Source organism: Oncorhynchus kisutch, linkage group LG12 (genome assembly GCF_002021735.2).
Source record: "Oncorhynchus kisutch isolate 150728-3 linkage group LG12, Okis_V2, whole genome shotgun sequence".
NCBI classification, from domain to species: Eukaryota; Metazoa; Chordata; class Actinopteri; order Salmoniformes; family Salmonidae; genus Oncorhynchus; species Oncorhynchus kisutch.
Window position 1 is genome coordinate 5,184,041 of NC_034185.2, and position 19,309 is coordinate 5,203,349.

Here is a 19,309-nt window from a genome sequence, read left to right on the forward strand (position 1 = left end):
AGTACTAAACAGATAAACTCGACAAGAATGTTCTTTCTGTTCCGTGTACTATAAGTGAACAGTGAGTGGGCTGACAGAGCTATGGAATAATTGGTACAGAATTTATCCAGATTTTTTTTTGAACCACAGATTTTTTTTCATGGTCACTGTACTGTTCTGCAAGCTGTAGTAGCTATCGTGTGACTAAACGTTATCATAGCCAAACGCATAATCATTTCATTTTTTACAACAATGTCAAAAATAGATTTGTTAGAAGTGCCTTGCAGTGTATAATTAAATATGTGATAATAAGTACTGTAATTCAAACCAGATTTTCAAGTTTGCGATTATTCTTGGAACAAGTTTGATTTGTGTAACTGACAACGGAATGTTTACGTCTCATGATTGTGATGTGTTGGCCAATCAGACAGGGAGGATAACTCTGTGTCCATCACAAATGGCACCCAATTCTCTACATAGTGCACCACTTTTAACCAAAGCCTTATGGTTACTGGTCAACAATAGTGCACTATTAAAGGAATAGGGTGCTATTTGTGACACAAGCTCTGTTTCTGTCATATTTGTTGGCAGCTCTGGCTAGCCAGAGTAATATGGTATGTCTGCAGTGGCGAGTTTATCATGTACATCTTGGTGGGGCAAACTCAATATTTTATTTTTTGATTCATGCCAGCAAATCCACTAAACAATAATGGTGACAAACGGTGCCCACAAACTGTTAGGGCCTACATAAAGCTGTCCCAACAGCAGAGCTTTCTTTTCAGCACCATGGAGTGAATCCTTACCACTGCTACACCTGGCTATCAGTGGAGCTTTCTGTTCAGCACCATGGAGTGAATCCTTACCACTGCTACACCTGGCTATCAGCGGAGCCTTGTCTGGCAGTGAAACAGTTCATTCAGCCTCATTTACTGCCTTTTAAAACAACATAGCTGATATGACTGACTTGCTTAAACAAATGCGGTTTCTACTGACAATTGAGATGTACAAACTATGGCATAAGGGGATGACAAGTGGATTAGAAGCAATCCATAATTTCGATTAAGACATTAATGAGCCGAGCTAAGACGGACGTGGTCAATATAACTGTTTGTTCAGCACTTTTGAAATGTACAGCGACATCATTCAGAACATGGGCCGTTCTTACAGTGTTCTTCTCGGACACCAAGTCAGAACCATAGGATAAATAAAGGGGGCATATAGGCAGACAATGAAAGCTCCTACAATATTCAATGATGACATTTCTCTAAAACAGGCTATGGGCTACATGAGCACCACCGAGTCAGAATAGTAGGCTAAGTTATGAGGGGGAAAGGGACCAAATTACTACGGTGAGGTACATGGGCTGCTAACAGCTTACTACGCAAAGTACACTTAGTATTACTTTCTAAGCTACAGTATCTCACAGGCATTTTACACCATTTCTGCGGCAGCATACAATACATTTTTGGACTCACCTTTTTGTACTATCATCATTTGAACAGGAAGGTGGCAGCGCGTTGCTTCCTTCTTGTGGGCAAATTTTGTGGGCCAAAATGGGCCAAAATACCAGCAACAGTGTGTGAAAACCTTGTGAAGACTTACAAAAAGCATTTGACCTCTGTCATTGCCAACAAAGGGTATATAACAAAGTATTGAGACAAACTTTTGTTATTGACCAGAATTTGCATAATCTGGATTTTTTTTCTAATTTTTCTGTCATAGTTGAAGTGTACCTATCTCATCTTTTTAAGTGGGAGAACTTGCACAATTGGAGGCTGACTAAATACTTTTTTTGCCCCACTGTATCCCAAACAGGCAACATCTGCACCGAGCTAAAGGCTAGAGCTGCCGATTTCAAGGAGCTGGGCTCTAATCCAGACATTTATAAGAAATCCCGCAATGCCCTCAGACAAATTATCAAACAGGCAAAACGTCACTGCAGGACTAAGATTGAATCCTACTACACCGGATCTGACAGTCGTCGGATGTGGCAGGGCTTGAAAATGATTACGGACTACAAAGGGAAACCCAGAAGTGAGCTGCCCAGTGATGTGAGCCTACCAGACGAGCTAAATTCCTTCATGCCCGCTTCGAGGCAAGCAACACTGAAGCATGCATGAGAGCACCAGCTGTTCTGGACGACTGTGTGATCACAGTCTCCATAGCTGATGTGAGCAAGACATTTAAATAGGTCAACATTCACAAAGCTGCGGGACCAGATGGATTACCAGGAAGTGTACTCAAGCTTGCGCGGACCAACTGGCAAGTGTCTTCACTGACATTTTCAACCTCTCCCTGACCGAGTCTGTAATACCTTCATGTTTCAAACAGACCACCAGAGTCCCTGTTTCCAAGAAAGCGAAGGTAACCTGCCTAAATGATAACCGCCCCTTAGCACTCACGTCAGTAGCCATGAAGTGCTTTGAAAGGCTGGTCATGGCTCACATCAACACCATCATGCCGGAAACCCTAGAACCCTTCATATTCGCATACCACCCAAACAGGTCCCACAGGTGACACAATCTCAATCGCACTCTACACTGCCCTTTCCCACTTGGAAAGAAAAGGGACACCAATGTGAAAATGCTTTTCATTGACTACAGCTCAGCGTTCAACACCATAGTGCCCACAAAGCTCATCACTAAGCTAAAGACCCTGGGACTAAATACTTCCCTCTGCAAATAGATCCTGGACTTCCTGACAGGCCGCCCCCCAGGTGGTAAGGGTAGGCAACAACACATCCACCACACTGATCCTCAACACTGGGGCCCCCCATGGGTGTTGCATAGTCCCCTCCTGCGGTGTGGTGCCAGGACAACAACAGGCTGCCTAAGTATGATTCCCAATCAGACACAACGATAGACAGCTGCCTCTGACTGGGAACCATACCCGGCCAACAAAGAAATAGAAAACTAGAATGCCCACCCAAATCACACTCTGACTCTGAACCAAATAGAGAAATAAACAGGCTCTCTAAGTCCAGGGCGTGACAGTATGGTTCCACTGGGATAATGTTGTGCATTGTTCCAGGGGATAATGTTGCACATTGTTCCATGGGATAATGTTATGTGTGGTTCCAGGGGGATAATGTTCTGGATGGTTCCAGGGGGATAATGTCTTTGTAACGATTGTCTTCAGGTGAAAGAGAGGAGAACCACGGTGCAGCGTGATGATAATCCATATTTAAATGGGAATACTTAAACACTGAACAAAAAACAACAAACCAACGAAAGGAACCAAGACGAAACAGTCCCGTAACGTGAACACTAAACACTGGAACAGGAACAATCACCCACAAAATACCCACAGAATATGGCTGCCTCAATATGGTTCCCAAACAGAGACAACTATAGCTGCCTCTAATTGAGAACCAATCTAGGCAACCATAGACGTACAAAAACACCTAGATAGGAAAACACCCCCATAAACATACAAAGCTCCTAGACAAGCCTAAAACACATACACCACCCATGTCACACCCTGACCTAACCAGAATAATAAAGAAAACAAAGAATACTAAGGTCAGAGAGTGACAGTTATGGGAGAATGTTGTGTATGGTTCCAGGGGGATAATGTTGTCTATGGTTCCACTGGGAGAATGTTGTGTATGGTTCCAGGGGGATAATGTTGTCTATGGTTCCACTGGGAGAATGTTGTGTATGGTTCCAGGGGGATAATGTTGTCTATGGTTCCACTGGGAGAATGTTGTGTATGGTTCCACGGGATAATGCTGTGTCCAGATCCAGGGGATAATGTTTTGTATGGTTCCAGGGGATAATGTTGTGTATGGTTCCATTTGGGTAATGTTGTGTATGGTTCCACGGGATAATGCTGTGTACAGTTCCAGGGGATAATGTTGTGTATGGTTCCAGGGGGTGATGTCGTGTATGGTTCCAGGGGATGGTGTTGTGTATGGTTCCAGGGGATAATGTTGTGCATGTTCCCATGTGATAATGTTGTGTATGGTTCCAGGGGATGATGTTGTGTATGGTTCCAGGGGATGATGTTGTGTATGGTTCCAGGGGATGATGTTGTGTATGGTTCCAGGGGATGATGCTGTGTATGGTTCCAGGGGATGATGTTGTGTATGGTTCCAGGGGATAATGTTGTGTATTGTTCCAGGGGATAATGTTGTGTATGGTTCCACTGGGATAATGTTGTGTATGGTTCCGCTGGGATAATGTTGTGTATGGTTCCAGGGGATAATGTTGTGTATGGTTCCACTGGGATAACGTTGTGTATGGTTCCAGGGGATAATGTTGTGTATGGTTCCAGGGGATGATGTCGTGTATGGTTCCACTGGGATAATGTTGTGTATGGTTCCAGGGGATAATGTTGTGTATGGTTCCACTGGGATAACGTTGTGTATGGTTCCAGGGGATAATGTTGTGTATGGTTCCAGGGGATGATGTTGTGTATGGTTCCAGGGGGTAATGCTGTAAGAGAGTGACGGGACTTTGTGTATGGTTACAGTCGGTAATGTGGTAAAGGAAACATAGCATTGTGACATGCAGGGGAGGCCAGTGTGTTTGTTACATTGACTCCATCCCTTTAATAGTTTAAAGGGACGACATGAGAATTCATCTCCTTCCTGTCCTGTTGAAGGGGTTAGAACCACACAGAACTTATGCACAGCCCTGTGGCTCTGGTCAAAAGTGGTACACTATATAGGGAATAGGGTTCCATGTGGTACACAGCTCTGGTCTGAGGTCAGTCACAGCAGTGATTTATCTAGGGAGGGGGAATTCTGAAATCATATATTAGTAATTATGAAATTATAAAGTTCTAGTGTATCCATTAATAAGTATGTGACTATAAATTTGTTATATTTGTTTTGTTTAATCCAGCTGTGAAAATAAAGTATCTAAGACTAAGTTTACACAATATATTCTATTAATTCACCTGCTCTGCCCTCTAGATGTCTCTTGCAGTAACAACTAACTCATAGCCATATGCACTTTTCTCAGCTGTGAGTCCACCCCTTTACTATCAATCAACTAACTTATCCACTACATTTCAGCCCTTTTAAAGTTATTAGGTCTAGACGGGAGTAGACACAGTCAATCCGGGTTTTCCTCCCAGAGGAGCTCGTAGTTTGTCAAGGTGAAACAGAAGCATAAAAAAAAACAGGATTTTTTTGGGGGTGTCTAGACTTTACAATATATCATCACAACTGCCTGGCTCACCATGTACAAAAACCTAATTGACTTCCACTTAAATGTAGACAGTTAGGCGAAATTCTGCAATGAGATTTTAATTGCCTCCGGTTTAATACTATTTACTTGTTCTTTGAATGTCAGCAACTGTTTTATAAAAACACCATGGTGAGGCTTTATGGAGACAGTCGCATTATAGTCCCTTCTCCCTTGCCATATGATATACTAAGTCAGGGAAGGAGAGCGGGACAGAGAGCGAGGAAAAGAGAGAGATGGTCGGGGGGTAGACGCAGTCAGTCGGTGCCTCACATTTCCTCCTCCCAGAGGAGCTCGTAGAGTTCATGGTGAAAGAGAAGAAAAATCGCTTTTAACTGGAAATGACAATGGAATTGAACTTCTGGATATGTACACTGTCATATCGATGTGAAAATGGAAGTCCAAATATTTCGCTCTACTTAGAAATGTGTTTAAGTTTAAAAGCCGTGCGTAAATGTTTCCTGGATAATTGTCTCCTTCCATGAGTAAATCAAGCGAGCGTCGTGGTGAGAATATGAGCTATTGGTCTGCTATTTGTTAACCTCATGCCACGTAAAACCTTTAATAATATCGGGGGAAAAGTCTCCGGTTATCCTAAAGAAACTTTTTAAAATAGGTGTTCATTTAACGAAGCGCCTCTTGTATTTCAGCATCATGAGAAGGACAGCGCTTCTTTTTTTCATATTTACCTCCTAGCGCATTTGGATACAGCTGCTACACAGAACACGGCGGTGAGGACAGAGACATATAATTTTGGAAACTACAGCCTTAAAAGTGATTTAATCAAGTTGAATATATGTTCGTCTCTAAAAGGGTACAGCACAGCAGGTGAAGTAAACGTCACTCTCTCCCCGCCCATGAAGCGCCTGTATGAGATATCTGAAGTGAAGCAGGGATTCCACTCGGGAAGACGACACAGGAGGAGAGGATCATCTCAAGAATTGACACGGAAGCCGATTTCTCACCACGTCCCCATAGTTTCAAGATAACCTTTCTGGAGAGGATATAATCAAATAAGAACATCAATGCTCCCCCCCCCCCCCGAGAAGAGCAGATCATTTTTTATATTTTTTTAAGTAGAAAGAAGCTAGAAGCTTTGGCGAGAAGTAGAAAAGATAATTGACCAGGGTGAAATATGGAACGTGGATTATTCAACCACCTGTTCTCAGCGAGGACCGCTATGCTCTGTTGTTTCTTCTTAAGTAAGTCAAGTAAGTTCCTTTTTATTTTTTTATTTTTGGCTAAGACTTAAGACCTTCTGACGGTACGATAAGGTGAGTCGGAATACAATTTAAGAGAAACGGAGAATTCATGTCGACGCTGTTCTTTACTTGAACCAATGGTGTGAAATCATTGCTTGTACCCAAGCCTATAGCCTGATATTACAGGCATGCCACTGTAAATGTATCAGTTTATTTATCAATCAATTCATTGTCAATATGACCGTTTATTGATGTTCCCAAATTGCCTACCTACCACAACCGGTGCTCTCTCTCAGGGCAGTTGCTGTATTCTTAAACCACTCCAACTATTTAGGATTTTCACACCTCCATAATTTCCTGCTGTTTGGAATCTAAACTGACTCAGGCTCTTGTACTTCCAGTAGCCTCATTAAATGCCATTAGCACACGTTGTTTCCTCATTCATTCAAATGTTTTTATTTATATCCTTAAAGCTTTTACGGGCTACAGTTTTAATACCTCCACATTACTCTACATGTGGCAGATAGGCTGCTGTGTCTTGTGACCTTCAAAGTGGAGGAGAAGAAGAGCTGTCAGCTGAATTCTTTCAAGAGCAACACCAAGGTGAGAATGCTGTTCATTGATTACAGCTCGGCATTCAACACCATAGTGGCCTGATCACCAACAATGATGAGACAGCCTATAGGGAGAAGGTCAGTGACCTAGAAGTGTGGTGCCATGACAACAGCCTCTCCCTCAACGTCAGCGAGACAAAGGAGCTGATTGTGGACTACAGGAAACGGATGGCCGAGCACTACCCCCATTGATATCGGCAGGGCTGTAGTGGAGCAGGTTGAGAGCTTCAAGTTCCTCAGTGTCCACACCACTAAGGAATTATCATGGTCCACACACACACACCAACACAGTCGTGAAGAGGGCACGACAACGCCTCTTCTCCCTCAGAAGGCTGAAAAGATTTGTCACGCCCTCAGAGCTTTAAACGTTCTGCAGCTGACCGCAAGGCAATACAGAGGATAGTGCGTATGGCCTAGTACGTCACTGATAAAGAGTTAGTCCTGGTAGCTATTTGTCTAACTATTTAACTATCTGCATGGAGTGTTTTTGACTCATCACATACGCTGCTGCTACTGTTTATTATCTATCATGTTGCCTAGTCACTTTATACCTACCTATAGGTTATACAGAGCCTTCAGAGAGTATTCATACCCCTTGACTTATTACACATTGTGTTACAGCCTGAATTCAAAATGGATTAAAAAAATGTTTTTTCATCCATCTACACACAATACCCTATAATGACAAACTTAAAACATGTTTTTAAGAAATGTTTGCTAATTTATTTTGAATGAAATGAGAAAATGGTAAGTATCTAATTTGCATAAATATTCAACTTCCTGAGTCAATTCATGTTAGTATCACCTTAGGCAGATATTACTGCTGTGAGTCTTTCTGGGTACGTCTCTAAGAGCTGTGAGTCTATCTGGGTACGTCTCTAAGAGCTGTGAGTCTTTCTGGGTACGTCTCTAAGAGCTGTGAGTCTATCTGGGTACGTCTCTAAGAGCTGTGAGTCTATCTGGGTACGTCTCTAAGAGCTGTGAGTCTATCTGGGTACGTCTCTAAGAGCTGTGAGTCTATCTGGGTACGTCTCTAAGAGCTGTGAGTCTATCTGGGTACGTCTCTAAGAGCTGTGAGTCTTTCTGGGTACGTCTCTAAGAGCTGTGAGTCTATCTGGGTACGTCTCTAAGAGCTGTGAGTCTATCTGGGTACGTCTCTAAGAGCTGTGAGTCTTTCTGGGTAAGTCTCTGAGAGCTGTGAGTCTTTCTGGGTACGTCTCTAAGAGCTGTGAGTCTATCTGGGTACGTCTCTAAGAGCTGTGAGTCTATCTGGGTACGTCTCTAAGAGCTGTGAGTCTTTCTGGGTAAGTCTCTGAGAGCTGTGAGTCTTTCTGGGTACGTCTCTAAGAGCTGTGAGTCTTTCTGGGTACGTCTCTAAGAGCTCTGAGTCTTTCTGGGTAAGTCTCTGAGAGCTGTGAGTCTTTCTGGGTACGTCTCTGAGAGCTGTGAGTCTTTCTGGGTACGTCTCTAAGAGCTGTGAGTCTTTCTGGGTACGTCTCTAAGAGCTGTGAGTCTTTCTGGGTACGTCTCTAAGAGCTGTGAGTCTTTCTGGGTACGTCTCTAAGAGCTGTGAGTCTTTCTGGGTACGTCTCTAAGAGCTGTGAGTCTTTCTGGGTAAGTCTCTGAGAGCTGTGAGTCTTTCTGGGTAAGTCTCTAAGAGCTGTGAGTCTTTCTGGGTAAGTCTCTAAGAGCTGTGAGTCTTTCTGGGTAAGTCTCTGAGAGCTGTGAGTCTTTCTGGGTACGTCTCTAAGAGCTGTGAGTCTATCTGGGTACGTCTCTAAGAGCTGTGAGTCTATCTGGGTACGTCTCTAAGAGCTGTGAGTCTTTCTGGGTAAGTCTCTGAGAGCTGTGAGTCTTTCTGGGTCAGTCTCTAAGAGCTATGAGTCTTTCAGGGTCAGTCTCTAAGAGCTGTGAGTCTTTCTGGGTCAGTCTCTAAGAGCTTTGCACACCTGGATTGTACAATATTTGGCCATTATTTTATTTTTTTATTCTTCAAGCTCTGTTAAATTGGTTGTTGATCATTGCTACAAACAGCCATTTTCATGTCTTGCCATAGATTTTCAAGCTGATGTAAATCAACACAGTAACTTGGCCACTCAGGAACATTCAATGTCATCTTGGTAGTCAACTTCAGTGTAGATTTGGCCTTGTGTTTTAGGTCATTGTCCTGCTGAAAGGTGAATCCCAGTGTCTGGTGGAAAGCAGACTGAACCAGGTTTTCATCTAGGATTTTGACAATGCTTAGCTCTATTCCATTTCAGTTTATCCTTAAAAGCTCCCTAGTCCTTGCTGATGACAAGCATACCTATAACATGATGCAGCCACCACCATGCTTGAAAATATGGAGAGTTGTACAATGTGTTGTGTTGGATTTCCCCCAAAACATAATGCTCTCTATTCAGGAAAAACAGTTAATTTCGTTGTCACATGTTTTGCAGTTCTACTTTAGTTCCTTATTGCAAACAGCATGCATGTTTTGGAATATAAAAATATATATATATATATGAATATGAATACATATTGAAAACATAATTCCACTTGTACATTATGTGGTATTATGTGTAGGCCAGTTAATCCATTTTAAATTCAAGCTGTAACACAACAAAATGTGGAAAAAGGGGTTTGAATACTGTCTGAAGGCCCTGTATCTACCTCAAATACCTCGTGCTGCTGCACATCGACTCAGTACTAGTATCATGTGTACACAGCCTAGTTATTACCTCAGTACTGATACCATGTGTACATAGCCAAGTTATTACCTCAGTACTGGTACCATGTGTACATAGCCTAGTTATTACCTCAGTACTGGTACCATGTGTACATAGCCTAGTTATTACCTCAGTACTGGTACCATGTCTACATAGCCTAGTTATTACCTCGGGCCGTAAGAAAGCATTTCACTCCCGAGTGGCGCAGTGGTCTAAGGCACTGCATCGTAGTGCTTGCTGTGCCACTAGATATACTGGTTCGTGTCCAGGCTCTGTCGCAGCCGGCCGCAACCGGGAGGCCTATGGGGTGGTGCACAACTGGCCCAGCATCGTCCGAGTTAGGGGAAGGTTTGCCCGGCAGGGATGTTCTTGTCCCATCACGCACTAGCGACTCCTGTGGCGAGCTGGGCGCAATGCACACTGACACGGTCGCCAGGTGTACGGTGTTTCCTCCGACTCATTGGTGCAGCTGGCTTCCAGGTTGGATGGGCATTGTGTCAAAAAGCAGTGTGGCTTGGCTGGGTTGTGTTTCGGGGGACCCACGGCTCTCGACCTTGAACTGTCCGGCCCCTGGTACTACACACCTTGAACTGTCCGGCCCCTGGTACTACACACCTTGAACTGTCTGGCCCCAATCACAGCGGAGCTTCAAGTGTCCACGTAATTAAAGTGTGATGTGATGCAATGTGATTCACCAGAATCAGACAATTACTACTGCTACTACACCTTCATTATAGTAGACCAGGGATCATCAACTATCACTTCCAGCACTCCATAATAGTAGACCAGGGATCATCAACTATCACTTCCAGTACTCCATAATAGTAGACCAGGGATCATCAACTATCACTTCCAGTACTCCACTATAGTAGACCAGCGATCATCAACTATCACTTCCAGTACTCCATAATAGTAGACCAGGGATCATCAACTATCACTTCCAGTACTCCATAATAGTAGACCAGGGATCATCAACTATCACTTCCAGTACACCATTATAGTAGACCAGCGATCATCAACTATCACTTCCAGTACTCCATTATAGTAGACCAGCGATCATCAACTATCACTTCCAGTACTCCATAATAGTAGACCAGCGATCATCAACTATCACTTCCAGTACTCCATTATAGTAGACCAGCGATCATCAACTATCACTTCCAGTACTCCACTATAGTAGACCAGCGATCATCAACTATCACTTCCAGTACTCCATAATAGTAGACCAGGGATCATCAACTATCACTTCCAGTACTCCATAATAGTAGACCAGGGATCATCAACTATCACTTCCAGTACACCATTATAGTAGACCAGCGATCATCAACTATCACTTCCAGTACTCCATTATAGTAGACCAGCGATCATCAACTATCACTTCCAGTACTCCATAATAGTAGACCAGCGATCATCAACTATCACTTCCAGTACTCCATTATAGTAGACCAGCGATCATCAACTATCACTTCCAGTACTCCATTATAGTAGACCAGCGATCATCAACTATCACTTCCAGTACTCCATAATAGTAGACCAGCGATCATCAACTATCACTTCCAGTACTCCATTATAGTAGACCAGCGATCATCAACTATCACTTCCAGTACTCCATTATAGTAGACCAGCGATCATCAACTATCACTTCCAGTACGCCATTATAGTAGACCAGCGATCATCAACTATCACTTCCAGTACTCCATTATAGTAGACCAGCGATCATCAACTATCACTTCCAGTACTCCATAATAGTAGACCAGGGATCATCAACTATCACTTCCAGTACTCCAATATAGTAGACCAGGGATCATCAATTATCACTTCCAGTACCCCATTATAGTAGACCAGGGATCATCAATTATCACTTCCAGTACCCCATAATAGTAGACCAGGGATCATCAACTATCACTTCCAGTACTCCAATATAGTAGACCAGGGATCATCAATTATCACTTCCAGTACCCCATTATAGTAGACCAGCGATCATCAACTATCACTTCCAGTACTCCATTATAGTAGACCAGGGATCGTCAACTAACACTGCTGAACAGTTAATCAAGTGGTTACCCTGACAATTAACATTGACCCCCTTTTAATTATTTATTTATCTTGTTTTGCACTGACTCTTTATGCACACTGACTGGACTCTACCCACACACTGACTGGACTCTACCCACACTGACTGGACTCTACCCACACACTGACTGGACTCTACCCACACACTGACTGGACTCTACCCACACACTGACTGGACTCTACCCAAACACTGACTCGACTCTACCCAAACACTGACTGGACTCTACCCACACACTGACTGGACTCTACCCACACACTGACTGGACTCTACCCACACACTGACTGGACTCTACCCACACACTGACTGGACTCTACCCACACACAGACTGGACTCTACCCACACACTGACTGGACTCTACCCACACACTGACTGGACTCTACCCACACACTGACTGGACTCTACCCACACACTGACTGGACTCTACCCACACACTGACTGGACTCTACCCACACTGACTGGACTCTACCCACACACTGACTGGACTCTACCCACACACAGACTGGACTCTACCCACACACTGACTGGACTCTACCCACACTGACTGGACTCTACCCACACACTGACTGGACTCTACCCACACACTGACTGGACTCTACCCACACTGACTGGACTCTACCCACACACTGACTGGACTCTACCCACACACTGACTGGACTCTACCCACACACTGACTGGACTCTACCCACACACTGACTGGACTCTACCCACACACTGACTGGACTCTACCCACACACTGACTGGATTCTACCCACACTGACTGGACTCTACCCACACTGACTGGACTCTACCCACACACTGACTGGACTACCCACACACTGACTGGACTCTACCCACACACTGACTGGACTCTACCCACACACTGACTGGACTCTACCCACACACTGACTGGACTCTACCCACACTGACTGGACTCTACCCACACTGACTGGACTCTACCCACACTGACTGGACTCTACCCACACACTGACTGGACTCTACCCACACACTGACTGGACTCTACCCACACACTGACTGGACTCTACCCACACACTGACTGGACTCTACCCACACACTGACTGGACTCTACCCACACACTGACTGGACTCTACCCACACACTGACTGGACTCTACCCACACTGACTGGACTCTACCCACACACTGACTGGACTCTACCCACACACTGACTGGACTCTACCCACACACTGACTGGACTCTACCCACACACTGACTGGACTCTACCCACACACTGACTGGACTCTACCCACACACTGACTGGACTCTACCCACACTGACTGGACTCTACCCACACACTGACTGGACTCTACCCACACTGACTGGACTCTACCCACACACTGACTGGACTCTACCCACACACTGACTGGACTCTACCCACACTGACTGGACTCTACCCACACACTGACTGGACTCTACCCACACTGACTGGACTCTACCCACACACTGACTGGACTCTACCCACACACTGACTGGACTACCCACACTGACTGGACTCTACCCACACACTGACTGGACTCTACCCACACTGACTGGACTCTACCCACACTGACTGGACTCTACCCACACTGACTGGACTCTACCCACACTGACTGGACTCTACCCACACTGACTGGACTCTACACACACACACACACACACACACACACACACACACACACACACACACACACATTGACGCCGCACACACACACACACACACACACACACACACACACATTGACGCCGCACACACACACACTCACACATACACACATTGACGCCGCACACACACACACTCACACATACACACATTGACGCCGCACACACACACACACACACACACACACACACACACACACACACACACACACACACACACACACACACACACACACACTCACACACACACACACACACACACACACACACACACACACACACACACACACACACACACACACACACACACACACTCACACACACACACTTTAATAATGCTGCTGCTACTCCATTTGTATTAAACAGTGCATTAGCAAGTATTCAGACTCCTTCACTCTTTTTCTCTGTTTGAGATTTTTTTTTATACATTTAATATGTAACAATCTACACACAATACATAATGAAAAAGGGAAAACAAGTTTAAAAAACTGAAATACCTCATAAAGTATTCAGACCCTTTGCTATGAGAAATTAAACTCAAGTGAATTCTGTTTCCATTGATCATCCTTGAGATGTTTCTACAACTTGATTGGAATCCATCTGTGGTAAATTCAATTGATTGGAAATTATTTGGAAAGGCTGTCTATACATATGATTATATATCTATAAGGTCCCACAGTTGACAGTGCATGTCAGAGCAAAAACCAAGCCATGAGGTTGAAGGAATTGTCCATAGAGCTCCGAGACAGGATTGTGTCACGGCAGAGATCTGGGGAAGGGTACCAAAACATTTGTATAGCATTTTTATAGCATTTATAGAAAAACGGAATAATCAGGGGAGAAGAGCCTTGGTCAGGGAGGTGAACAAGAACCTGATGGTCACTCTGACAGAGTTCCAGAGTTCCTCTGTGGATATGGGAGAACCTTCCAGAAGGACAACCATCTCTGCAGCACTCCACCAATCAGACCTTTATGGTAGAGTGGCCAGATGGAAGCCACTTCTTAATAAAAGGCACATGACAGCCCGCTTGGAGTATGCCAAAAGGCACCTAATAGACTCTCAGATCATGAGAAACAAGATTCTCTGTTCTGATGAAACCAAGATTGAACTCTTTGGCCTGAATACCAAGCGTCATGACTGGAGGAAACCTGGCACCATCCCTACAGTGACGAATGGTGATGGCAGCATCATGCTGTGGATATGTTCTTCAGCGGCAGGGACTGGGAGACTAGTCAGGATCGAGCAAAAGATTTACTAAACAAAGTACAGAGAGATCTTTGATGAAAACCTGCTACAGCGAGCCCTGGCCCTCAGACTGGGGCGAAGGTTCACCTTCCAACAGGACAACGACCCTAAGTACATAGCCAAGACAATACATGAGTGGCTTCGGGACAAGTCTCTGAATGTCCTTGAGTGGCCCAGCCAGAGCCCGGTCTTGAACCCGATCTGACATCTCTGGAGAGACCTGCAAATAGCTGTGCAGCTATGACAGAGCCTGACAGAGCTTGAGAGGATCTGCAGAGAAGAATGGGAGAAACTCCCCAAATACAGATGTGTCAAGCTAGTAGCGTCATACCGATGAATACTCGAGGCTGTAATCGCTGCCAAAAGTGCTTCAACAAAGTAATGAGTAAAGGGTCTGAAAACTTACAGTATTTAAATGTCATTTCAGTTTTTTTGTTTTATAAATTTTCAATTAGAAAATAAAATAATAATCTTTTTGCTTTGCCATTATGGGGTATTGTGTGTAGATTGATGAGGAAAAAAAGGTTTTAATCAATTTCAGAATAAGGCTGTAATGTAACAAAATGGGGAAAAAGTCAAGAGGTCTGAATACTTTCCAAATGTATTTCCTAATTGCCTAGTCACCTTCACCCACATCTACGTACTGTATTACATCAACTGCCTCATACCCCTTGGATATTGACTCAGTCCTGGTACTCCTTGGATATTGACTCAGTCCTGGTACTCCTTGGATATTGACTCAGTCCTGGTACTCCTTGTATATTGACTCAGTTCTGGTACTCCTTGGATATTAACTCAGTACTGGTACTCCTTGGATATTGACTCAGTCCTGGTACTCCTTGGATATTGACTCAGTCCTGGTACTCCTTGGATATTGACTCAGTCCTGGTACTCCTTGGATATTGACTCAGTACTGGTACTCCTTGGATATTGACTCAGTCCTGGTACTCCTTGGATATTGACTCAGTCCTGGTACTCCTTGGATATTGAACTCAGTCCTGGTACTCCTTGTATATTGACTCAGTCCTGGTACTCCTTGGATATTGACTCAGTCCTGGTACTCCTTGGATATTGAACTCAGTCCTGGTACTCCTTGGATATTGAACTCAGTCCTGGTACTCCTTGTATATTGACTCAGTCCTGGTACTCCTTGGATATTGACTCAGTCCTGGTACTCCTTGGATATTGAACTCAGTCCTGGTACTCCTTGGATATTGAACTCAGTACTGGTACTCCTTGGATATTGACTCAGTCCTGGTACTCCTTGGATATTGACTCAGTCCTGGTACTCCTTGGATATTGACTCAGTCCTGGTACTCCTTGGATATTGAACTCAGTACTGGTACTCCTTGGATATTGAACTCAGTTTCATTTGTCTTACTTTTTAATGCTGAACTGTTGGGAATGTGCTTGTAAGTAAGCATTTCACTGTTCAGTCTACAACTGTTGTATTTGGTGCATGTGACCAATAACATTTGATTTGATTTAATATTGAGTTAACCCCCCCACACACACTTTTTGCGCTCAGAACAGCCTCAGTTCGTCGGGGCTCTACAAAGCATTCCACAGGGAAGCTGACCACTTAATGACTCCAATGATTGTGGACCATTCTGGATGAGCACAGGAAACTGTTGCACATGAAATACCCAGCAGCGTTGCAGTTCTTGGCACAAACCGGTGCGCCTGTCACCTACTACCATACCATGTTAAAAGGCACTTAAATCTTTTGTCTTGCCCATTCACCCTCTGAATGGCACACGTACACAATCCCATGTCTCAGTTGTCTCAAACCTTAAAAATCCTTCTTTAACCCGTCTCCTCCCCTCCATCTACACTGATTGAAGTTGATTTAACACCAAGGTGACATTGATAAGGGATCATAGCTTTCGTCCTAAAATGTATTTCTTAATTTCATTCCTTTTCTTTTAGATGCATGTGTGTGTGTGTTGTTGTTAATTGTTAGATATTACTGCACTGTTGGAGCTAGGAAGACAAGCATTTAGTTAGATACTACTGCACTGCACTGGGGCGGCAGGGTAGCCTAGTGGTTAGAGCGTTGGACTAGTAACCGGAAGGTTGCAAGTTCAAACCCCCGAGCTGACAAGGTACAAATCTGTCCTAGGCTGTTATTGAAAATAAGAATTTGTTCTTAACTGACTTGCCTAGTTAAATAAAGGTAAAAATTTTAAAAAACTGTTGGAGCTAGGAAGACAAGCATTTAGTTACATACTACTGCACTGTTGGAGCTAGGAACACAAGCATTTAGTTAGATACTACTGCACTGTTGGAGCTAGGAAGACAAGCATTTCGCTACATTATTTGAAGGGGATCATATCTTTCACCTGGATTCACCTGGTCGGTCTATGTCATGGAACGAGCAGGTGTTCTTAATGCTTTGTCCACTCAGTGTAGGTAGTGCACTAAATAGTGTATGTCCAGCTCAGCTCGGGGGTGTCACTCAGTAAACTCAGTCAGGTGTTATGCCATAAGGCCATGTCAGTTCAGGAAGATATTTGTTCATATTCACTGAATTCACATTGAGTTGAATAGAGAGCATTAAATGGTTTATGTTTTAGAGTCTGTGTCATCCTGAATGACAGCTTGCTGGCAGCTTAGTGTATGAGGTTGGCCCCACAACCCCTTCTGACTGAGACGGATGGATTAACTCATAGCTCAGACACAAATGGAACCCTATTCCCTATGTAGTGCACTACTTTAGACCAGAGCCCTATTCCCTATGTAGTGCACTACTTTAGACCAGAGCCCTATTCCCTATGTAGTGCACTACTTTAGACCTGAGCCCTATTCCCTATATAGTGCACTACTTTAAACCAGAGCCCTATTCCCTATATAGTGCACTACTTTAGACCAGAGCCCTATTCCCTATATAGTGCACTACTTTAGACCAGAGCCCTATTCTCTACATAGTGCACTACTTTAGACCAGAGCCCTATTCCCTATATAGTGCACTACTTTAGACCAGAGCACTATTCCCTATGTAGTGCACTAGTTTTGACCAGAGCCCTGTGGATAATAGCTCTATACTGGGAATAGGGTGCCATTGGGGAGTAGGTCAATTTATGTGTAATTGAATGATTACGTACACACACACAGAGAGAGAGAGAGAGAGAGATCCATCCATCCATTTGGTACAACAAGAATGTCAATCAGAGGGTGTGTTCGAGTGGTAATCCTAACTAAGCCGACTGTAGACGGAACTCGGGGAGTTGCATCTTGCAATAGCCAAAAGTAGGACCCTGTAGTGGTTTTCCAACAGAAAGGCTCTGATCATAACTCACAGCAAAGTCGCTTCCTGTTTCAGTCACTTCTTTGGCCACGTTTGCGTGGGTCAAACAAAAACACCCTAACGATTGGTTGATACATAGTTCCTCCCACAATGCAACTGAGGACGGCATGGTACAGTGGGTGAGTATCTACTGCAGAGAGACCTGAAGGAGACTTCATCAACACCTGCATGGCCTTTTGATCACTTTATTATTTAAAGTTCATGCAATCGACAAGTAGTCGCAAGTCGGACAATTTCTATAACCATAATGCAACAACGATGGTCTCCGACTTGACAAAAGTGATCCACTCAAACGCGCCCAGTGACTAGTCAATCAGGCTATATCATAATAAACAGAGTAGCAACAGCATCTGCAAAGTGTGTCTATGTGTCACGACTTCTGCCGAAGTCAGTTCCTCTCCTTGGTCGACGTCACCGGTCTACTAGCCATCGCCGATCCATTTTTCATGTTCCATTTGTTTTGTCTTGTTTTCACACACACCTGGTTTCAATTCCCTAATTACATGTTGTATATGTTCCCTCTGTTTCCCCCCCATGTCCTTGTCGGGAATTGTTTATTTGTACGTTCTTGTGCCATGTGTGACTGGTGAGCTACGGGTTTTGTCCCCACGTGCCATGTGTGACTGGTGAGCTACGGGTTTTGTCCCCATGTGCCATGTGTGACTGGTGAGCTACGGGTTTTGTACCCACGTGCCATGTGTGACTGGTGAGCTACGGGTTTTGTCCCCACGTGCCATGTGTGACTGGTGTGCTACGGGTTTTGTCCCCATGTGCCATGTGTGACTGGTGAGCTACGGGTTTTGTCCCCATGTGCCATGTGTGACTGGTGAGCTACGGGTTTTGTCCCCACGTGCCATGTGTGACTGGTGAGCTACGGGTTTTGTACCCGTACACTATGTGTGACTGGTGCGCTACGGGTTTTGTACCCGTACACTATGTGTGACTGGTGAGCTACGGGTTTTGTACCCGTACACTATGTGTGACTGGTGAGCTACGGGTTTTGTACCCACGTGCCATGTGTGACTGGTGCGCTACGGGTTTTGTACCCACGTGCCATGTGTGACTGGTGAGCTACGGGTTTTGTCCCCACGTGCCATGTGTGACTGGTGAGCTACGGGTTTTGTACCCGTACACTATGTGTGACTGGTGAGCTACGGGTTTTGTACCCACGTGCCATGTGTGACTGGTGCGCTACGGGTTTTGTACCCACGTGCCATGTGTGACTGGTGCGCTACGGGTTTTGTACCCGTACACTATGTGTGACTGGTGAGCTACGGGTTTTGTACCCGTACACTATGTGTGACTGGTGCGCTACGGGTTTTGTACCCACGTGCCATGTGTGACTGGTGCGCTAC